The sequence below is a fragment of the Lactuca serriola genome, chromosome 4, assembly GCF_051521515.1.
Source record: "Lactuca serriola cultivar US96UC23 chromosome 4, Lser_US96UC23_V15, whole genome shotgun sequence".
Classification (NCBI taxonomy): domain Eukaryota; kingdom Viridiplantae; phylum Streptophyta; class Magnoliopsida; order Asterales; family Asteraceae; genus Lactuca; species Lactuca serriola.
The window spans coordinates 96054372-96075927 of NC_136411.1; positions in this window are offsets into that span (position 1 = coordinate 96054372).

Consider the following 21556-nt stretch of genomic DNA (forward strand, 5'->3'; position numbering starts at 1 on the left):
TGTAAGTCACCAAAAATATATATATCAACATGAAAGACGAGTCTTGAACATGCTCCGTCTTCTCAAAATCTGGTCAAGTGTACCTGTCTACTGGTGACCTGAGAATACAAGTTTTTTTGAAATAGTAGATCACCATTTAAGCTGGTGAGTGCATAAGTATTTTAGTGTCAAAAGTTTGCATCTATTTCATGAAAATGTTTTTAAGTGTTTTGATTTAAGTGTTTGTATGCTTCCTAAAAAATCCTATATTTTCTACTAAAATGAAAAGTAGTCTTCTACCAAGACTCTACTGTTTTGTATCTTCTATTTCTCTTTGAAAAATGATGTAAGATGTATGTTTGTACTTGTAATAGTATAAATGTGGGTTTTGCATATTTTTAAAACTATCTTTAAACGAAAAATACTATGCATTTTGTATATGAGAATATCATTGTATGAATTTAATGGAAAATGAAGATGCACAGTAGTGTTGTATAAAATACCCTACTGAAGCACTAACTACCTTAAAATCAAGTTGTTAATTAAGGTAAAAATGTGATTATGTTATAACCATGCTTGATTGACTAGTATAAAACACGACGTTCTTCAGACGTCGAAAATGGTATGACATTTGTCACCCATAAACCTGCAGGTCCCACTATAGCTAGCAGCAAGGTGTTGGATGGTCAATCTTGTATATATATATATATATATATATATATATATATATATATATAAACTCACGCTCTCCCTCTAGGAGACTCTGGTTACAAAACGTGACACAACAAGTATATTGTTATGCCATGAAATAGTGTTTCACATTTTAGTTATTCTGGTTTTGTTATAGTATGTATGTTCCTTTCTATTCTTGTTATAGTATGTGTTCTAATGTATAGTAATGGTGTGACTGTACTCACTCGTGTATGTTTCTCTGTTCTAGAAATAGTATGTTTTGATCCTCTAAGCTATACCTATTATAGTTTACTAGTATGTTTGATTCAACTGTTACTGATTTGTAGAAAAGACTCAATTACTCACAATAAGCAACTAACTTAAGTATGACCCTTAAAAATGGGTTTAATATTCATATATGTATTTGATGAGTATAACTATGATTTAACTGATAGTCGGACTAGTGATCCTATCCTAATTCCACAACCAAACAAGGAACAAGAGTCAAGGTATCTAGCAGTAGTCCTAAGTCCGTTAAAGCATACTTATACGTAAATAGATAATTGAATATGATTTGATATAAAAGTAGTTTAAAATAGTTTAAAAGAGTTTTAATAGGTTTTTGAGTATAAGAAATCGTTTTGGGTGTTGTTTTCACATATAAATGGTTAACATAATTGTATTGTGTTCTACTTGTATTCTCCCCCTAAAAGCATTTAAAAGTGTAATTATAGGGGTATGAACTCACCTGCAGTGAGTGATTCGAGTGAAAGATCGATATAGGATGCTTGGTATGCCAAGTGAAGTCCCGAGCACAAATGGATCCTATTTAGCATATATTAACATCTATATGTATGAAATTAGGGCCTATAACAACTAATATGTATAGGAAACAACCTTAGGAACTAGGAAACACTTACAATGAAGTGTTAGAACCAAGAATGAAGGGTTGAAATATGTTCACGGCTACACAAGAGGTGTTCACGGCCCTTGGAGGGTTCACGATCCAAGAACACTTGAAGTGTTCACGGCTTAAACGATGAATCTTTGAAGGGTTCACGGCCAAGATGAAGGGTTCACGGCCAGAACTCCTTGAAGATATTGATGAAAAGTGATAGATCAATAGATGAAAGCAATTGGTTTCCAAGGAATATCAAGAAGGGTGTAATACTTACGTTTTTGAAGAGAAAAATGGCTAACACCCATATATATATATATATATATATATATATATATATATATATACATATATATATATATATATATATATATGTGTGTGTGGGGGGGGGGGGGGTGGAAGAGTAGTTTACGACCCAAGGATGGCTCACGGCCATGAACCTAGTTTGCGGCCATGAACACTTTTGAAGGTGTTTCTGGCTTGAATGCAGTCCATTGATCTCTTGCTAACACTTCCTAACATACAATCCTTTAAGTTTACGATGCCTTGAACTCATAATATGACCCTTAACTCAGTAAAAAGATAACAAAAACAAGTCTGAACTTTTGATTGATTTGATTGGCTTACAAGAATAAATTACGGGTTGTCACACAAAACACTAATAAAAACTTATATAAAAGATGCATCAAATGACATCTAACACGAATAGTTCAAAAGAGAATCATTATTAATCAAAGAATCAAGGAACCAATCCATATCTTCGAAATTTAAAGTGATCTTTGGCCAAGGGAAGAGTTGTAGACTTGTACATTGGACGCACATACACCGGATTACACCAAAAAACCCACATTGTGAATTCTGAAAATTGGATCATATATAGTTCAGATTCAAAATATGAACAAATTCACTTGTAAATTTTATAAAACTAATTTATAAGTAATCTATACGTTAAAATATTATAAAATTACAAGTAAATATACTTTGATTCACATATAAATTTTACTAAATTGATTTGTGAATGATCAAAGAGTTGAAATAATAAGTCTGATTCACTTTATGAATGCTAAAAACTGAAATATTTACAGTTTAAATTCACAGTATGAATTTTACAAGATCAATGACAAAAAAAAATATTTTTTTATATGGCTGTTGATATTTATTTATAAGGAGAAAAATAAGAATTTGGTATCCCTATAAATGGGCTTGGCCAACATATGTCTCCTGTGGAGTATCGTACTATCCTTAAATATCGACTCATGATCACAATATTCCTAGTTGACGAGATATGGTCGGTGTGTCGCAAGGCATGTTTGGACTCTTTGGAGAATATGCGGTCCATTGTAAAGAACTATCAGGGTTCAAATACAACCACAACATGGTTAAGGATGTTTTATTTGACATATTTAAGTGTGTCAGAGTTTCCACCAAGAAAGTGGCACCTGTGAATTTCTTGACTGACCTGACAGAAGGTAGGTCAACCCTTAAACCGACTGACGTTTTGATTTATGGATGGGTTGGAGGGAAACACGCACGCGTGGACCATACAGGTGTACCCCCTCTCGTGGGCTTAAGGGTTGGGGGTTGCACGGCGGGACAGACTACGTTAAAAGCTGCTACAGGCAACGTCACTAAACATGAGAATTTGTGCCTTAAAAATCAACGTGTGTTCATACTATTTGCATTTGATAGGTTTGGTTTCTTCATGCTGGATCCGATGGAACTTCTTAATAGTGTACGACGGATCATACATAGCAATGTCATATCCCTTAGATCTATAGATGTAGTCTTCAAAAGAATTGGCTTTAGTATACAAAAAGGTTTAATGACAGAGTTTGTTGTCCGTTTGCCTTCTCACTCATTGTACGGTGATAACTAATCAAACAAATTTAACAAAAAACAAAATTAAAGTGATACAAAAAAATTTGAAACTAACACCACTAATCTTCTCGAAATCCAACGTCTAAAACAAATCCAAGTTCTAAAAAAGTTGACAATTTTTCTTGTTAATATATATATATATATATATATATATATATATATATATATATATATATATATATATATATATGCACATATATTTTTTGTGTTTTTTTTATATTTTCAAGTTGCAAATCTTTTAAACACCTGCATTTGAGTTTTATTATTGTTGTGGTTTTAAAAACTTTTGAAAAAAAATACAATATATATATATATATATATATATATATATATATATATATATATATATATATATATATATATATATATATGCACATTTAAAAAAAAAATCGTCAAACTTTTTTTGAGGTTAGATACACCTTTGACACAACATTGAACACTAATGGTGGTATTTGTTTCAAAAAAATGTTGAACGGATTAAGATTTATCGAGTTCTAGCACATTTTTGAATTCTCAAAATAACTTAATCTGACTCACACACACACACACACACACACACACACACACACACACACACACACACACACACACACACACATATATATATATATATATATATATATATATATATATACAGAGGTAGGTTCCATTGAGATTATAAAAAAAAAAAAAAAAAAAAGATCTTGAGATTCAACCTCAACCACATATTTCTCATTTGCCACTCTAACAATCTGTTGTATTGATACAACAAGAGAGTTTATAATTATAAATGATTTTGCAATGCCGACTGTTCATTTTTTCCTCCACTGTCTTCCCAACCACCACAACTACCACCATTGCCACCCCCCCCCCCCCCCACTCCAACTAGCCACACTACTGCCACCTCCGTCAACTATAATACCGCCACCTTTTCCACCACTACCACCTCCCCACCAACCACCATAATCATATATGATTATACCTCTCCACCATATAATCAATTATTATTAGACATACCGTGCTGGTGCCGATACGTTAGAGCATTATAGCGGCAAATGAGAAAAATATGTGGCTGACGTTGAATATTAAAATCTCTCTTTTTTTAAGAGTCTCAAGTGAACTGTCCAAAATGTGATTATTCAAAAAAAAATTGATTCAACTTGTTTATGATCCTTAATTTGTTATGATATAAAAATATTTAGACTCAAATATTTTATAATCCTTAATTATATCTTTTATGATTCAAAATTAAATTATTCAAAACAATAATGATCCGTAATTTTTTTTGAACAAAACTATATTTCATTGAATATATTATTAATCTAAAATCCTATGATTCAAAAATGATTTGATTTAAAAATATTACGATTCAAAATAATTGATTCAAAATTTTATGATCTAAAAAAAATATGAACACAAAATATTATGATCGTTAATATTCTTCTTACTTAAAGTTTTATAATTGCTGAAGATTAAAAACTCAAATCGATATTTAGTTTAAAAAATCAAAAACATAAAAACATAAACAAAAATAAAGAAAACACTAGTATCTTCAAGTATGTAGTAAATAAATTAAAAAAAAAGAATAAAAATAAGTTTTTTTTAAAAACAAAACAAAAAAAATAAAAAACAAAACAAAATAATAACTAAAAACGTTAAACCGAGCATAAATCTATTAAAAAAAAATTTGAATTTTTTTTATCGAAAAAAAAAGACAAAAACAAAAATAAGTAATAAAACTCACTTAAATGACGTTCCATGGACGTTCGCCGCACTTGATTAGTTATCATGGACATGGGTCGTATGCGAACACACCACGACTAAATATTTGGGTTTGATGTTTGTGCCTTTAACGAAATTGATGGTGGAGAATTGTTCTCGCAGTCTTCATCATTTTTTTAGTTCTCACTTGAATCAGACTATATATATATATATATATATATATATATATATATATATATATATATATATATATATATATATATATATATATATATATATATATATATATATATATATATATATATATATATATAAAAAGTTTATTTCAAAACTCTAAAGTATATGACAAATAATTTGAGTACCATTCTCATAAAATAAAAAGGGGTCGATTAAATGGACATCTTATTTTATCATTTAGACATCCGATATAATTTTTAAAATTTTTTTTATTGGTCAACCACCGTTTACTTCTCATTGGACTCAACTTCCTATATTATAAAAGATGTTTTAATAACAGCACCTAATAAAAATGGTCGGTTGATAAAATCCCAGTCTTCTTTCTTAAGTTTTGAACCTAGGCAAGAAACAGGTTCATTTTGCTGGCATCATGGTTAGCATGGAACAGAGGGGTTGGTTGGATCAAGCATTAATTCTCATTGGTCAACCACCATTACTTCTCATTGGACTCAACTTCCTATGAGCCCCATTCCTTTCGCCAGTCCTTTCCGACAACATTCATAAAGCTACAGTGATGTAAGTTGAGTTTTGAATTTGACATTTATTTTGGAGCAAACTACAGATTTGGTACCTGTGGTTTGTTCCAATATGCATATTTGGTGCGACTTTTAAAAAATTTCTATGAATGCTGCCCATGGTTTCTATATCTTGCTTACCGACTAAGAAGTTCTATTATGTGCCTGTAAATTGAAGAACTTTGCTTTGTTTTTGTTTCGTGTAAGAATATTAGGAACGAAATAGATTCTAATTTGTTAACGAAAGCATCATGATAAGAATGAATGATTATGAACACAAATAGGTAAATAAGATCATTATTTCATTAGAGAGAATTTGAGAACAGTTCGGTACGATGAGGGATTTATTCTCACAACAACGTTACTCTCTCTTCTAACAAACATCCCTATATATAGGTATAAAGGAAAGTCAAAAAGGCATATATATTCCAACAAATTAGAACTACGAACTTAGACTAAATAAGCAAGATACTAAATAGACTCGTCCACGAAATGAAGACTTTAGAAAAAATACGGACCCAACTACGAAACCAGTTCGCATACAAATCTTGACATAACAATACAATGAGAAACCCAAATTTTTTTTGTCATTCTTTGAACTTAAGGGATCATTTCTATCATGTACATGAAAAATGATAAAAAGAACCCTAAAATAGGCCAACAACTTTCGTCTTCCAAATCTCTCTCTCCCTCTCCTACACCACCGATGACGGCCTTTATCCCGACAACAAGGAATCTTCTGCATCCAACAGCAAGACCTCATTCGACTTCCTATCGACTTATCCCCAAATCTCATCAGTTCTCTCTATGACTCTGTCTCTCCCACCACCACCAATGTTAAGACCACATATATGTGACTCAGTCTTTCAATCTTTCACCTTTTTGTGACAATGTTTCTTCGACACCTCTTCTCCTCTGACGACCTTTGATGCTTCAAAATCGACTAGCGATAGCGGTGGTGATTGTGATGTTGGTGGTTAGGATTCAAGACCGATTGTCACACTATCCTCCACCTTTATGTGTTATTTCTCTCACACATCACTCTCTATATCTTTCCCTCGACAATACCTTTTGGGTGAGAACCTGAATCTTAATTTGTTTTTGTTAATCCACCCCACTAAATACTTTACGCGGGAACCAAAAGTTTTTAACTTTTCGATTTTGTTCTTGCTCCAGCTTTGACCTCGTTCTCTAGAAAAAAACACTACATGACACTTTAATGTCTTATTATAAGTGCAAACAACAACAAAGTTTCTTCTATAATTATTTCTTCATTGAAGCTTTTAATTTTGTAATATAAGTTTGAGATATGGTTGGATTCTAGTTTGCATTGTGGTATAATTTTTGTGTGATTCTGTTGTTGGAATAACTTTGGTTTAATTATGGTGGAGTTTTCACTGATACTTCACATAGGTGGATCTTTTAGGGGAAGATAAATGATGGGGACGAGACATAGGGGTAGGGATGGGGTAATGGTCGATATGTCTAATGTTATTGAATTTCTTCTCAAATTAACAAGAAATTTTCCAAAAATCCAATAAATACATATAAAGTTTTCATTTTCTCACCATGTGTTTTCTAGAGAAGACGAGTACATGAAAAGAATATCATCAAGGGGACATAGATGAAAGGGGGATGGGATGATGGTTGGAGGTTGACTGAAGTTTCAAGTGGTGGTGATTATGATAGTGATCCTAAATGTAGTTGTGGTTTCTTGAGGATATTTTAAAAATAATTAAAGAAGAATTAGGAAAATAACAAAGAGATAAAATATGAATAAGAAAAACATGGGTAAAGTAGTCATATTTAAAAATTTAATAGCTAAGTTGTTAGAGTTAACAACCAAATGTAGCACCTGGTTCCTGGTACGTAAAATTTATCTAAGTATTTCACATTTTTAGCCTTGGACTCGGCGAGTTGGAGGCTCGATTCGCTGAGTAAGGACGAGATCCGGAACACGTTTAAGTTGGTGACTCGACGAGTCACCGTTGTCTGATGAAACTCTAAATTTCAAGGGTTTGCACCCTATTTAAACCCATTTTTCCGCCCCAAGCTCGCCCCCATTCACCCTCAGAGCTCTATACCTCGTTCAAGCTTTGTTCCTTGTGGGTTTGAAGCAATTGGTGTGTTTTCTTGAAGTTTTGGAGTGGGAAGGAGAGTAGATCAAGAAGGAGAAGAGGAGGTCAAGCATCTTTGAGCTATCTCAGTGTGTTCCCTAAGGTATAACTCGATTTCCCCTCTGTTTTCATGCTTATAGTCCCTTTTAGCTCTATGGAAGTCCTTCTTGAACCATTTCCAAGCTTGTGTATGTTTGAGGGTTCGTAATAGGCTGATTAACCTTTAGATCTAGGCATGGTTGAGCTCCAGGAGCTCAGATCTACTGCCTTTTTGGAACCATATTGCATGAAAGCCCTAGATCTACCCTTTTGGTGCATTTTGAACCCTAAAACCCTCATGGTTGTCTATTTGCACGTAAAGTTGGAAACTTTACGTGTTAATCAAGCCCTAGGATCACGGATCTATGTATGGCATGAGCTGGATTCAAGCATAATCGACCATATGGTAATTGCATGGTAACGACTCGGCGAGTCGTTCATCGGACTCGGCGAGTCGAGTCGCGAGTCCTCGAGTTTTCCCCTTTTCGTTATGCCGAGTAAGAGTAGTGAGTCCTGGGTGGACTCCGTGAGTTGGAAGCCGAACTCACCCATGAAGGAACTCGGCGAGTCAATGCCCTGACTCGGCGAGTTCAAGGCAATCTTCTTGCCCCAAGAACAGACTCGGCGAGCTGTTCATACAACTCGGCGAGTCTCAGCATAGAGTGTTCTTCGGATGAAGACGAACTCGACGAGTTGTTCATACAACTCGGCGAGTAGGATGAAGGATGTTTGGACATCAGTTTAGAAGGAAAACTCTTCGAGTCGATGCCAAACTCGACGAGTAGAGACGGGATTAAGGTTATTCCAATGGACAAGGACTCGACGAGTTGGCGAGCCAACTCGGCGAGTCGGGTCAACTGGAAGTTGACTTTGACTTTGATTTTTGGCTTGGTTAGGGGTAAATGGTCATTTTACCCTGAAGTTGATTAGCAGTATTTGACTGAGTGTTTTGTGGGAATTATAGCCGGAGGATTTTCGGGGCAGCAGCAGCAGAAGACCGTCAGTTCCCACGCAGATCAGCAACTACTTTGAGGTGAGTTACCTTCCAGTAGCGGTGCGTCTAAGGCCACAATGCCGGCCCACCAGTAGGAGACGTATGATAGATGATTGTCTCTGTGATATCATCTAGGTTTGCTACTACCTGATATGTTATATGCTAGCATGATATGTTATATGTGACAGTAGTATAGTTCGGTTGTTAGGACCGGAGGGTAGTCAGACACCCCAGATACGTCTGACAGTATATGATGTTATGTTTATATGCTAGCATGATCTGTTATATGAGTTAGAGGTAGTAGGAGGGGAGCAGTCCCCGAGTTCGGTTGTTAGGACCGAAGGGTAGTTCAGACACCGCATATATGTCTGATAATATGTTATGTTATGATATGTGATAGTAGTAGTAGTAAGGGGGGTGAAATAGTCCTCGAGGTTCGGTCGTTAGGACTGAAGGCTAGTCAGCACCCTAGAATGGCTTGACATGGGAAGTCAGCACCCCAGAATGGCTTGACACGGGTAGGACGGTACCCCATAATGGCCGCATGGGTAGGTCGGCACCCCAGAAAGGCCGTACCGAGTAGGTCGGGCACCCCAGAAATGCCTTGCATTATGTATGACATGTGATTGTATGGTATGTGGCACGATGGGGGAACTCACTAAGCTTTGTGCTTACAGTTTTCAGTTTTGGTTTCAGGTACCTCTTCTTCGAAGGGGAAGGAGCTGGCGCGGTAGCGGCACATCACATACACGCCTTGTATTCCGCACTATGAGATCTTCCTGGGGATATGTACTCTGACATTTTTTTGATTTATAAAATGGTTTCCAGACACGCAACATCTTTTATGAAATGATATGATCAGTGGATGTTTTAATTCTAATGTTTTGCAAAGTATATGTTTTAAAAATGAAATTTTTGGCTCGTATTTTTGGGACGTTACACCAAAGCTCCTTTAGTATAAGATTTGAAAACCACATGACCAACAATATCAAGTTTTTACAAGTTTGGACCAAATATACAGACTGAAGCAAACTACAAAGACCAAATTTATGATTTACTCTTTATTTTGTCATATATTAAAGAATAAATTAAAGAAATAGTTTTTATGGTTTCCTTAAGATTTCATGTTTATCCAACCATTGAAACTTTTACTATTCATGTCTCTTTGGTTTACAAATCTTGAAATTTTGGTCCCTGGTCCATGTAAAAATACTATCTTGCCCTTTTTTATATCTTATATCTTTTTTCTTTTACTCATTTATAATTTTTAACAATTTTAAAATAAAAATGGCCCGCCTCACCATACACCACTATTATGCCCGTCTTCATCTTCTTCCTCCCCCGTTTAATCTACAACCTCCACCTTTACTATCTATGACCACTAAAAACCCACCTCCTTCATTTTTATTTCTCTCATTCACCATCACCCACCTCCTTCATTTTTATCTATCTCTTTCACCATCATCCCTGTTACTAGTCATTTTATCCTAATCCCATTTAAGAAGTAGTTGTTGATACATGGAAATTAAGGAAATACATCACATACACATACACATGGTGGTGGAGGAGTTACAATATCAGGAAAGGACATTCATGTTTAAATCTTAAAAAGCCTCAATGGATCCCAACTACTATTTGCTTTCATTACACACCGAACATTCATAATGGATAAGTATTGTGTTTTAATTGAATATATATTATGTATTCTCATAATACACAAACTATCACAACTAGGAATTTTGATGCCTTGTAAATATTGAACAATGATAACAAATATGAACCAACAATGTGAAAACATGTAGGATGCTTATTCAATAACAACAGAATTTCAATCAAACACTTCATACAAGCACTGCAAATGGTCAACAAAGAATTGGAAACCCTAGAAATCTCGGTTTAAGTCCATTCTAGACTAGGATTTCCTTATTGGGCCCAATGGGCCAATAAGCTTCCAATTTGACTATCTTGGGCTTAGAACTCTTAAATGGGCTCTAATTGGACCCACTTCTATATATTTTAAATATTTTGGGCCATATTGGGCCTAGAATGAAATAAAAATACCTAAATGGACCTTATTGGGCCATAACTAACCAAATTTAGCCCTAATAGGTCATAAAAATCATATTTATATTTATTTGGGCCAAAAATCACCTAACTTAACCATAAAATGGGATTAATCAATCAAAACCCAAAATTTTTTCTCTTTCCCTCTCCATTTTCGGCCCAAGCCCACAAAGAAAGGAAGAGTTGACTTTGTGGTGCCAACTCATTTTTACCTAATGGACTTCCATGCAAGCTCTCATACTTCCATGCAACAACCCCATCACTCTCTCTCTTCTTCTCCTTTTCTTCCTCTCGGCCGAATCCAAACAAACACACACCCACACTTCACTCAAAAATTCTCTCAAGAAGCTCTCTCCATTTCTCTCCAAATTTTCGAGATCTAAGAGGTTTCAAGGAGTTTTTTCCACAAAAATCATCATTCAAGGAAAGTTGGTGGTTAAATCTATGATCTAACTTACTTCTTTTCATCAAAAATCACCTCTTAATCCATTCAAATTCATGATCTTGCATCTTAGAACCCACTAAGTTCGAGATCCATCCAAGGAACTTGCTAGGACCGAAAATAGCACCAAACTTCTCCCAATCTTCTTCAAAACCGAAACCACAACTCAAGGTGAGCTTCATACCCGTTTCTTTTTCGGTTTTTAAGAGTTTTATGGGGGTAATACAAGAAAATGTGTAGATCTATGTGTATGTGTATGTTATGTGTGATTTGATGCATGTATGTGTGTGATTTCATGTGTTTTGTGATGAATATGTTACCAAAAAGGGTGTAAACCCGAGATCTATGACATGAGAAAGGAAACAAACATAACCTAAGCTATTTTACACTAAACAAGTCGAGAATAATAGCTTATAAGGTCATGAGGAACATATTCTAACATAAAACCCATTTTTGGGCTTAAATTGTCAAAAATACAAAACTTGGGGTACAAATCGACAAGTCACAGTTTCTTGAAGGTCAAAAGGGTCAAAACAGTTTCTATAAACATTTTTCTGAACATTAGAAATTTCAAGGGACTTAAAATGTAAATTTTTAGCTTAATGGGCTAGTTTTGGGCTTTTCGGCCCAATAAGCCTCAAAATGCGAAAAATGATAAATTTTAGGGGCTAAAATAAAACTTTCTGTAAAAAAGGGGGTAATTAGCATGATAAAATCATTTTATGGGTCAAAAATGCTTTTCACTTTAAAAAGGGACCAAAAATGTAAAGTTTTTAGATTTTGGGCCAAAACTGTAAAAGTTGTGAAAAATGGGGTTCTAACCGAGAAATACTATTCTGGAGGGGCTGAAGCTGTCAACAAAATAAATTTTGGGTTAAAATCGTGTTTTCATCAAATAAATGATAGAAAAGTGTCAAGAAAAGGTTTTAAGGACTAAAAATGAAATTCTTTTATATAAAAGGACCAAAAGTGTTATTTCTATAAAAGAAGGGTAGTGAAAAGGTCAAATTCCACTTTTAAACAAATTAATTCATTAATACAAAATACAAGATCCACGACTACTGACGAAACGGAAAACAAATACACTCTCTCAACAACAAATATCGTTACAAACGAAGTGATTCGGTTTCGAATCAATACAAAACAACTAGCGTTAAACCAAACCATCTAAATAAATACACGATAACTACGATGAACAAACTTACAAAATTTGGGCTTGGAAGTTTCAAATCATGCTTGTTGGGCCTTGCTAGCCCATTAACATGATCTTTGGGCCCAAAGGGAATATGTTTATGTGCTATTGGGCCTCCCATGACCCGATTGCATGTAAAAGGACTTTCAATAGCTCTAATGTGCTATTGGGCCCTAGTGGACCATTAGTATTGCTAGTGAAGTCAAGAAATCAAATGCGAGTTGGGCCAACGTGCCTTTCGCATTCCCAACAGCCTAAATAACTCACGGAATATAACGGGACTTCGTACTCCCCTTTTTCCTCGTTCGTTAGGCTTACGAGTAATCAAGGTAAACAAATTCAGGGCGTTAATCAAAAGTAATCATGGTTGTTGGATTTAGTGAGTAGTGACGGACGACGCCTTTAAGGATCGTTCGAAACCTGTAGTTATAAACTAGACATTTTCAAATGCATGATTATAACGACTCACAAACCCTAATAAATCCAAAGCCACTCGAGAAATCAATAATCAAATGTCGTGACGGTATAACAAATTGGGAATTCACTGTGTTTTATGTAACGGGAAAACATCGGGTTTTCCTGGGAAGTTCAACATTTTCACTTGTGCGATCATTACAGAAGTTCAACAATTATACATGTTTTGAAAATCAACAAGCATATATTCACGGTTCCTTCACACTTTTTATAAACAATGATCTTTTCAAAAAATATCGGATTTTCTGGGTTTTACGAACTACACCAAATCATTTTACCACAACATTGCTTATGAACTCACCAACATTTCATATGTTTACGTTTTTTCAAAATTAACTTGTATTCTCAGGTAACAGGTAAACTGGAGAATAAGTACCAAGTAATGTCAGGGTGTTTTGCTTATGATATCTATCAGACAGTTTATGTTATGAAATTGTAATGTTTAAAACAATGTACTGGATGTAAACAATATCATTTATATCATTTCAATGCTTGGTGATGATTTATGTTATGATTGATGTATATTCATTGTGATGGTATTCAATTTAAGTCACAAGAGCCCTCGGACGTTTCCGCCGTCTGGTTCGGGGGTGTGACACAAACTGTACTTTTATGCCGCATATTCTCACAGTTTACATTATGTATTTTTAATCTCTTATAGGATCTAACAAAATGGAAACGAGTTTTTATTTAACTTGATATGGTTACAATTTGTTTCTATCATCAACGTTTTAATCCATAAAAATGGTATGAGGAGGCGTGCTTAATGATACTATTATTGTCTTCTCCCTCTAATTAATATATATGACCCATCAAACAAGGTCGATGTAATGTAACTAGACATTTTTTAGCATGGTGAAGGTGTCTTTGACCTTGAAAATTCTTTTGGTGAGACTGGTTAACCCTTATTCCTGTTTTGTGGTTGTTTTGTTTCATCTCTTCGTCACTCGATCATAACTCCCATTCGACAGCATATGCATCAACTGAAGTTCACATTCACTACAAAAATAAAATTTCACTTTTCCACAATCAGTAAACTCCATTTAGGTAACATAAAGCAAATAAAAATCTAAAGATAAAGATTGAAACATATAAAAGAAATTATGAAGGTTCATGGAGTTGAGTATCCTCTATCTTAAAAGTTTTTTTTAGGAGAGGGGTTTATATTTGGTATTATGACCTTCTACTCATTCTTTCTTAATTACAAGAATTTGTTTGGTTCAAACTTTCTTTGTAACAAATTTTTTCAATCAAAATGGAGATCCTGAAAATCCATGACAACCTTCGCTTTAACAGATTAAGATTTGTTAGGTGGTTGCTTAAACCAGACAATCAAGAGTACATTATTAGATGTGGTGAGGCGAAAGAGAATATTCTCAAGAATCATCGAGCATATGTAAAAGAAGAAGAGGGGTTTTAGGCACAATTTCTAGTTTCAGTTGACGGTTCATTAAAGATGGGGATGTCAAGACGATAAAGGAGTGAGATGGAGGTATAGACGGTGGGGTCACTATTAGGTTTCGGGTGGTTTTGTTTTTTTATATTAAAGTATAGTTTTTAATTATTTATATAATAAAATGAGTAAAATGAAAAAAACAAGATATTTAAAAAGGACATAATAGTCTTTTTCTATGAGCCAAGGACCAAAACTACAATTTTCTAAAACTATAGGAGCACGATTTATCAACTATTCAAAGGTTGGACAAAACATGCAATTCCGAGCAAACCACAAATAACATTTCTATAATTTACCCTATATTAAATTATTAGAAATCTTTATCAAAAGTTTAAATAAGTCCAACCTTTACTCATGGCTATGATAAAATACGATCTTTTATTTTTGGATTGTGATACTTGATTTACACTTTGGAAAGTAAAGACATGAGACCTTTTGGATCAAGTGGATTATGACGATGCATTATATTCTTTTTGAGGAAAATCTCGAGTTAGTTGGACTCTTGATGAGAAGAAGGACCATAAAGCCATGGAAAAAATCTAGTAATATTCTCAAAGAACTGTTCAATGAAAGAGTCGCGACTGTTGTTTGGTCAAAGCTTGAATCAATATGTATGAATAAATATCTAACGAGTAAGATACATTAAAGCAAAACATTTTCCTATACAAACTTTAAGAAGGTGGAGAGTTTCTTACCCACATATATGACTTCAAAATTGTTTCCGATCGAGCTATGTTGGAAATTAAGTATGATGAGAATGATCTTGGATTAACGCTTTTATGTTCTCTTCTGATTTTATATTTTAATATTCTTGATACTCTAAATGAAATTTATGATGCCTTGTACTCCAAGGAAAAGACAAAATTAATGATTTCAAATGATAGGTCAATCAGCTCGCAAGGTGAAGGGTTATTTGTTCGGGGTCGATCTAATGAAAGAGATCATTAGGATAAAATTTTCGATCCAAATTTCAAGGTAAAGCCAAGTCTAGTACCTACTCTATTTATAGGGTACAATAGACTAGCAAAAAATAAAAAGACTAAACATTCTAGCTTCGAATAAAACAATGCATTGTAAATACATAGAGAGTCGAAATCATTTGGATTTCAAACCCTTACAGACTCAACCTATTTCGACTCCTCACTATATATGTTTCGACCCCTACGCTACAAGTGACGGTGAGATACATCTTTCTCAAAAAATTTCCCCTAGCTAGGTGTTAAAGTCTAGGCTCTTTTTCTCTTTTTCTTTTGGCGTCCAACCTACATAGTACAACATTGTGTTAAAGACTTCTAAGTAAATAACCAAAATTGAGTAAAAAATTTAATTACATTTGGTGATGTTTAGGAGGGGTCAATGTGAATGGATATGGTGACTTTCTTCACATGTTACGCCCATTTATAGGGTGACCTTGAACTTGTACATTTCCTCCCATGTGCTAAACTTATAGTAGTTATGCACGCAATCTTGAGGATCACAACATTCCTCCCTATTGTCAATTTTATCATTCATAGCAGTAACAACATGCTTGCTTGGTATCCCTGTTATTTCCCACTTCCGACAACTACAAGTCCTTTGCAAAAGATTTACCACACATTGGTCCATCCATGTAACGACCAAAATTTCAAAACAATTAAAACTTTTCAAAAACCACCCATTTTAATAACGTTGTTACAAAAAGGTTTTCAATACATTATTTAACAGAGTATTTTTCCCAGGTTCAAATCATAAAACACCAACGTGGGGAACGGTACGATCACGCATTTGCCTTGCCACAGACTCCTGAGAACCTGAAAACATAAAACCATAACTGTAAGCCCGAAAGCTTAGTGAGATACCCCCAAAAATACCAACCACAAATACACCCTTCCAGGCCACGACCTCCCGGTCCAAAACATATCGCCTTCCGGCCCATAACATATCGCCTTCCGGCCCATAACATAAAATGCCCACGTAACATAACAGATCATAGAACAGCCTTACATATCGGGTCAAACCCCAGACCAAGCAACTGTGCACACAACATATAATCATTCAACAGATCACAGTCAGCGAATCGATCAACAGATCACATAACATATCATTACCCTAACCAAGATACCGGACTAACCGGTCACTAGCATAACATCACCCTACGAATCAGTCAACATACTAATTACACACATACGCCTTTCCAGGCCATGACCTTCCGGTCCACATCGCAATGCCTTCCGGCCCACAACATGTAATGCCTTCCGGCCCATAACGTAATGCCTTCCGGCCCATATTCCGCAATATCATAACAACAAACACTACTCGGATTTCCATCCGATAAAGGGTCGGCCTTGGTGCCATAGACCCTGTCGATATAGTGAGGATAACTCACCTCGAAAATTGCCGATTGAACAGATAGCCCAAGCTGCTCCGATCACTGATACGATCTCCACCACCGGACAACCACCAATGCACTGAAATCAAAACAATAATCAACAATTACCAAAATGCCCCTGGAAACCACTGGTCAACCCTTGGTCAAAGACAAGGTCAAAGTCAACCCCTGACTGACTCTACTCGCCGAGTCAACCCGATGACTCGCCGAGTCCCCATACTCAGAACTTCACTCAATCCGCGACCTAACTCGCCGAGTCACCCCGAGACTCGCCGAGTCCCACAACTTCTGAGTCCTCTCGCAAACAACTCACCGAGTCATCCCTTGACCTACCGATTCCTGGCTCGACCAGAAAATATTGGGACTCTTCGACAAGACTCGCCGAGTCCAAGAACAGACTCGCCGAGTCTAAGGCTATCTTCAACCTACTCGCCGAGTTGTTCATACAACTCGCCGAGTTCTAGGCCATCTTCATCCAACTCGCCGAGTTGTTCTTCCAACTCGTCGAGTCCCAGCTCATCTTCAAGCAACTCGTCGAGTACACCCATGTGACTCGCCGAGTACCACCGGTCTGAATCCATACAGAAGCACTCCAAGCCATGCAATTGATCCAAGACATAGATCTAGCTTCCTACAACCCCTTCATCACGTAAAGTGGCAAACTTTACGTGAATCTAACGAGATCTAGGCTTTTTGCACTTTGGTTTAGGGTTTTGGGACATGAAAGCTTCACTAAACACTCCAACACAGGGACTTTCATGCACTCTGATTCTTCTCCACTCCAGATCTGAGGTAGCAACCTCAGATCTAACCTCTAGACTTCCAATTTCATCCATAGGCAAGATCCCACAAACCCCAAAATGAAGAAACAACATAACAATAGCCCAAGAACGAGATATTACCTCCAATGGACGCCCCAACTGAAATGAAACTCGAATCCAAGCAAAGCCCCTTGCTCCAAGCCTCTCTTTCTCTAAGATCTCTTCAAAACCACCTCTCCAAGCTCCAATTTGCTCAACAATGGTGCTTTCTCCATGATTTTAGGGTTTCTGGGACTAAAGGGGGAATAAAGAGGCTGGAAGGAAAACATAATGTTCTTTATATAGGGCTCAACCCCAAGAATTAGGGTTTTCTCCACTCAGCGCCTACTCGCCGAGTCCTCCTTACCGACTCGCCGAGTCGGCTACTTAACACGCGTCCCAGCCGCGACTCTACTCGCCGAGTCCATCCATGGACTCGCCGAGTCACTCTTCCACAACTTACTCTTTTAGCCCTTCAACTCTACTCTTGATATTTCGGGATGTTACAATCCATGGACCATAAATCTAGTACTTACCATCCCTAGTAAGTTTAGCTTTGTACTGACCTGCTTCATTTTTTATTCCCTCCAAAGGTATATTAGCAGTTGGGGTTAGTTGTGATAGGTTTTATAGGTTATAGTTAAACATGTGGCAAAAATAACTTAACTTTTAAGTTCACATGCAACCTATTTGGATCTAAGTTTTCTCTATTGAAAGCAATAAACAATTGAGCATCAAGAACCCTAAGGAGGCCCTACTATAATCGAAAATTACAAGGGATTAGGGTTTACATACCTTTAGATTAATATAGAAAATAATCAAAGTAATTCATTTCTTCTGATCTCTGGGAAAGCTAGCACCAGAAATCTAATGTCTCTAATGGTTTGTACCCAAACCCTAACAATAGAAGACTTAAGATGAGAGAGGAGAGGGGATGAGATTTTCAGGTATCATTCTATGAAAAAGAATGGCTGCAAATTATAGGCTAGGGGTCCTACTTATAGCTGATAGCAAAACCCTAGATAACCCTAATTTGAAATAAAATAATATTATTTCAAATCTTGACTTTATCTAGTTTCCTTATTATCCATATTATCCACATGAAGTAATCTAGAAACCCTAAGGATCACCAATTTGCGGTTGACCCTAGGAAAATTCCGTAATCTTTCTCTTGTTCAACTATTAAACAATTACAGCTTTAGTCCTTCTACTTTTAATTAATCCAATTAATCCTAAAATTAACTCTAGTTAATTTCTGATTAATTATTAATAAAAAAATACTATTTCTAATTAATATTTTAATTTCATAATATATTAACAAATTATTTATTGCTATTTATTAATCATATGATAAACCAATAAATCAACCTCTCTCCCCACAAGTCATTCTGTCAATTACTAGTTTTAAGGGCAACGCAAAAAGGACTTTGCTTTTCATTCAAGTACATACCAATTTAGTTATTGGCTTAAACACCTAATCCAACAACCTCCCACTTGGATAATTCTGTAACTACAAGTGCAATTATAAATTCTAAATTAAATAGTAAAGCGTGCTTTCCAAAGCAACTTCCAGACTCTGATCTGATCAGACATCGACCCTAAGATAAGTGATCAAATATTCCTCCATTCTTCAAGATATTTTATGGACATGATACATGGATTACAATAAATCTCATGTGAAAAAGTCTGTTTCCTGATTTCCTGATTTGTGATGACCTCATACGACTACTAATTGAACACATCAATTCAGTCCTGGTTGGGCCCATCAATATAATGTCAACACCAAATCACCGAGGGTCCCAAAGGTATCGTTTTTCCCATTGGGTTAAAAGGAACGAATAAACTTCTACTTATATGCTTGTATCTTTTACACACCAAATCATGCATGACACTATGTTTTATAACATCACATTAATGATGCATTTTTGTAACACTAATGCACAACTGACTTGTAAATTACAATTTGTATATCTCCATTTTAAGAATATAAGATATTATCGTCTCAGAATGACCCGTGATAGAATCCATGAAGTAATTCTCTAAGCGTGGGTTTATCCAATACTCAAAATCCCTATTTTCTAAGTACTCATGAACATTGTAGCAATCTTATTGCAATGTGTAACTCCTATAGACAATCTACAATTCAATTCATGATAGCCTTGATTCACTACTTACTTCCAAAATTATGTGCGACTGTGGAGTTTCGAATAATCAAATCAACCAAGAAGTAAAACATGCAAAGCAAAACACAGGAATAAACAATTGAAAAGGAGGTTAGAACATGAAAAGTGGTCCTTATGCAATCCGAGATGAAGCATTTCCGAGATGATTGCATTCAGAAGTGGAGTCCATTCTGAAGTCAAGATCGGGCTGAGATAGAATATTTGTATAGGAATATTTTGTGTCTATAACGTATTTGTTCTTGCAAGTACTATTTTGTATTTTTCTTATTGGTTTTTAGTATTGTACAAGAGACAAGATCAACAACAACTGATGTTTCAGTCTATTGATATTCAGATGTCTCAGTCCATGCACACTTTGTTTGGTATTTGTCTTTAGTGAGTCCCTATCTATTTAAGGTGTTGTCAACCTTAGTAGAAAGGTATGGATGTATGCAAATAATCATTTGTGCTCCGTTTTCACTTATATCAAGAATCATCCAGTCAATCATTCTCTTACATTCTTAATGTTCTTAAATCACTTTACATTGTTCTTACTTATTATTATGATTTATTATTGAGCACTTTTTTGATTATCTTAATTGTGAGTCAACTAGTTTACCAAACTTGACTGATCTTTATTACTAGCAAACATTGATCTTAAGTTAATTCAAGGTTTAAGTTATCAAACCTTGTCCATGCAGATCCTTGCTTTCACAATTAGTATTAGAGCCTAAGTGGTTGTCCTTTGAATCCATAAGAACATATTATAGTTGGTTGTAGATTACCATGGTATCTCAATCAGTACTATGTGTCAGGATAAAAGTGATGGGTTTTAGCCATATGAACATTCCTATGTGCACATACAAACCCTAATGCTTGGATCTAGGTTTCTCTAACTGAACATGCATTGAATCCAATACTTCTAATGATAATTCTAGTATAATAACATAAGAAATCAGATGTGAATGATTACCTTGAATCACTTGCTTGAGTCTTCTTGTCCTTGGAGCTTTAGAGTCACAAGTGTCACTCCTCTAATGGCTTACAAACACCAACTAGCAAGAGGATGATTATAGAGAGAGGAGAGAGGAGGAAGAAATCGGCCAAGGTTTCTTTAGAGACAAGAGTGCCGATTCTCCTTAGCCCTTAGGGTCTATTTATACTAGTAAGGCTCCTAGGGTTTCACCCTTAAACCCTAATTGGATAACTTAAGCTCTAAGCAATCCAATCCCTTTGTGATAAGCCCTTGGACGAATTCTTGGCTCTTCTAAACCCTAAATTCGTCCACCCCTTATCCCTAAGAGATTATAGCCCAAAGTACAACTATCATACAATTGACAGTTTATGCCCTTTTATTTAATTAATCTCTTTAAGTCACCAAATTAATTCCTAATTAATTTATGACTTATATTAATCAAATAACAATATTATTATTCCTTATATTATTCTCATAATATAATAATAATATTTCTTCTCTCATTATAAATCATCCTGTCAAGTTGCTATGGTGAAGGCAACCCAAAAGGACCATGCTCAATCGGGTCAAATACTTGCCTAATATAGTTGCA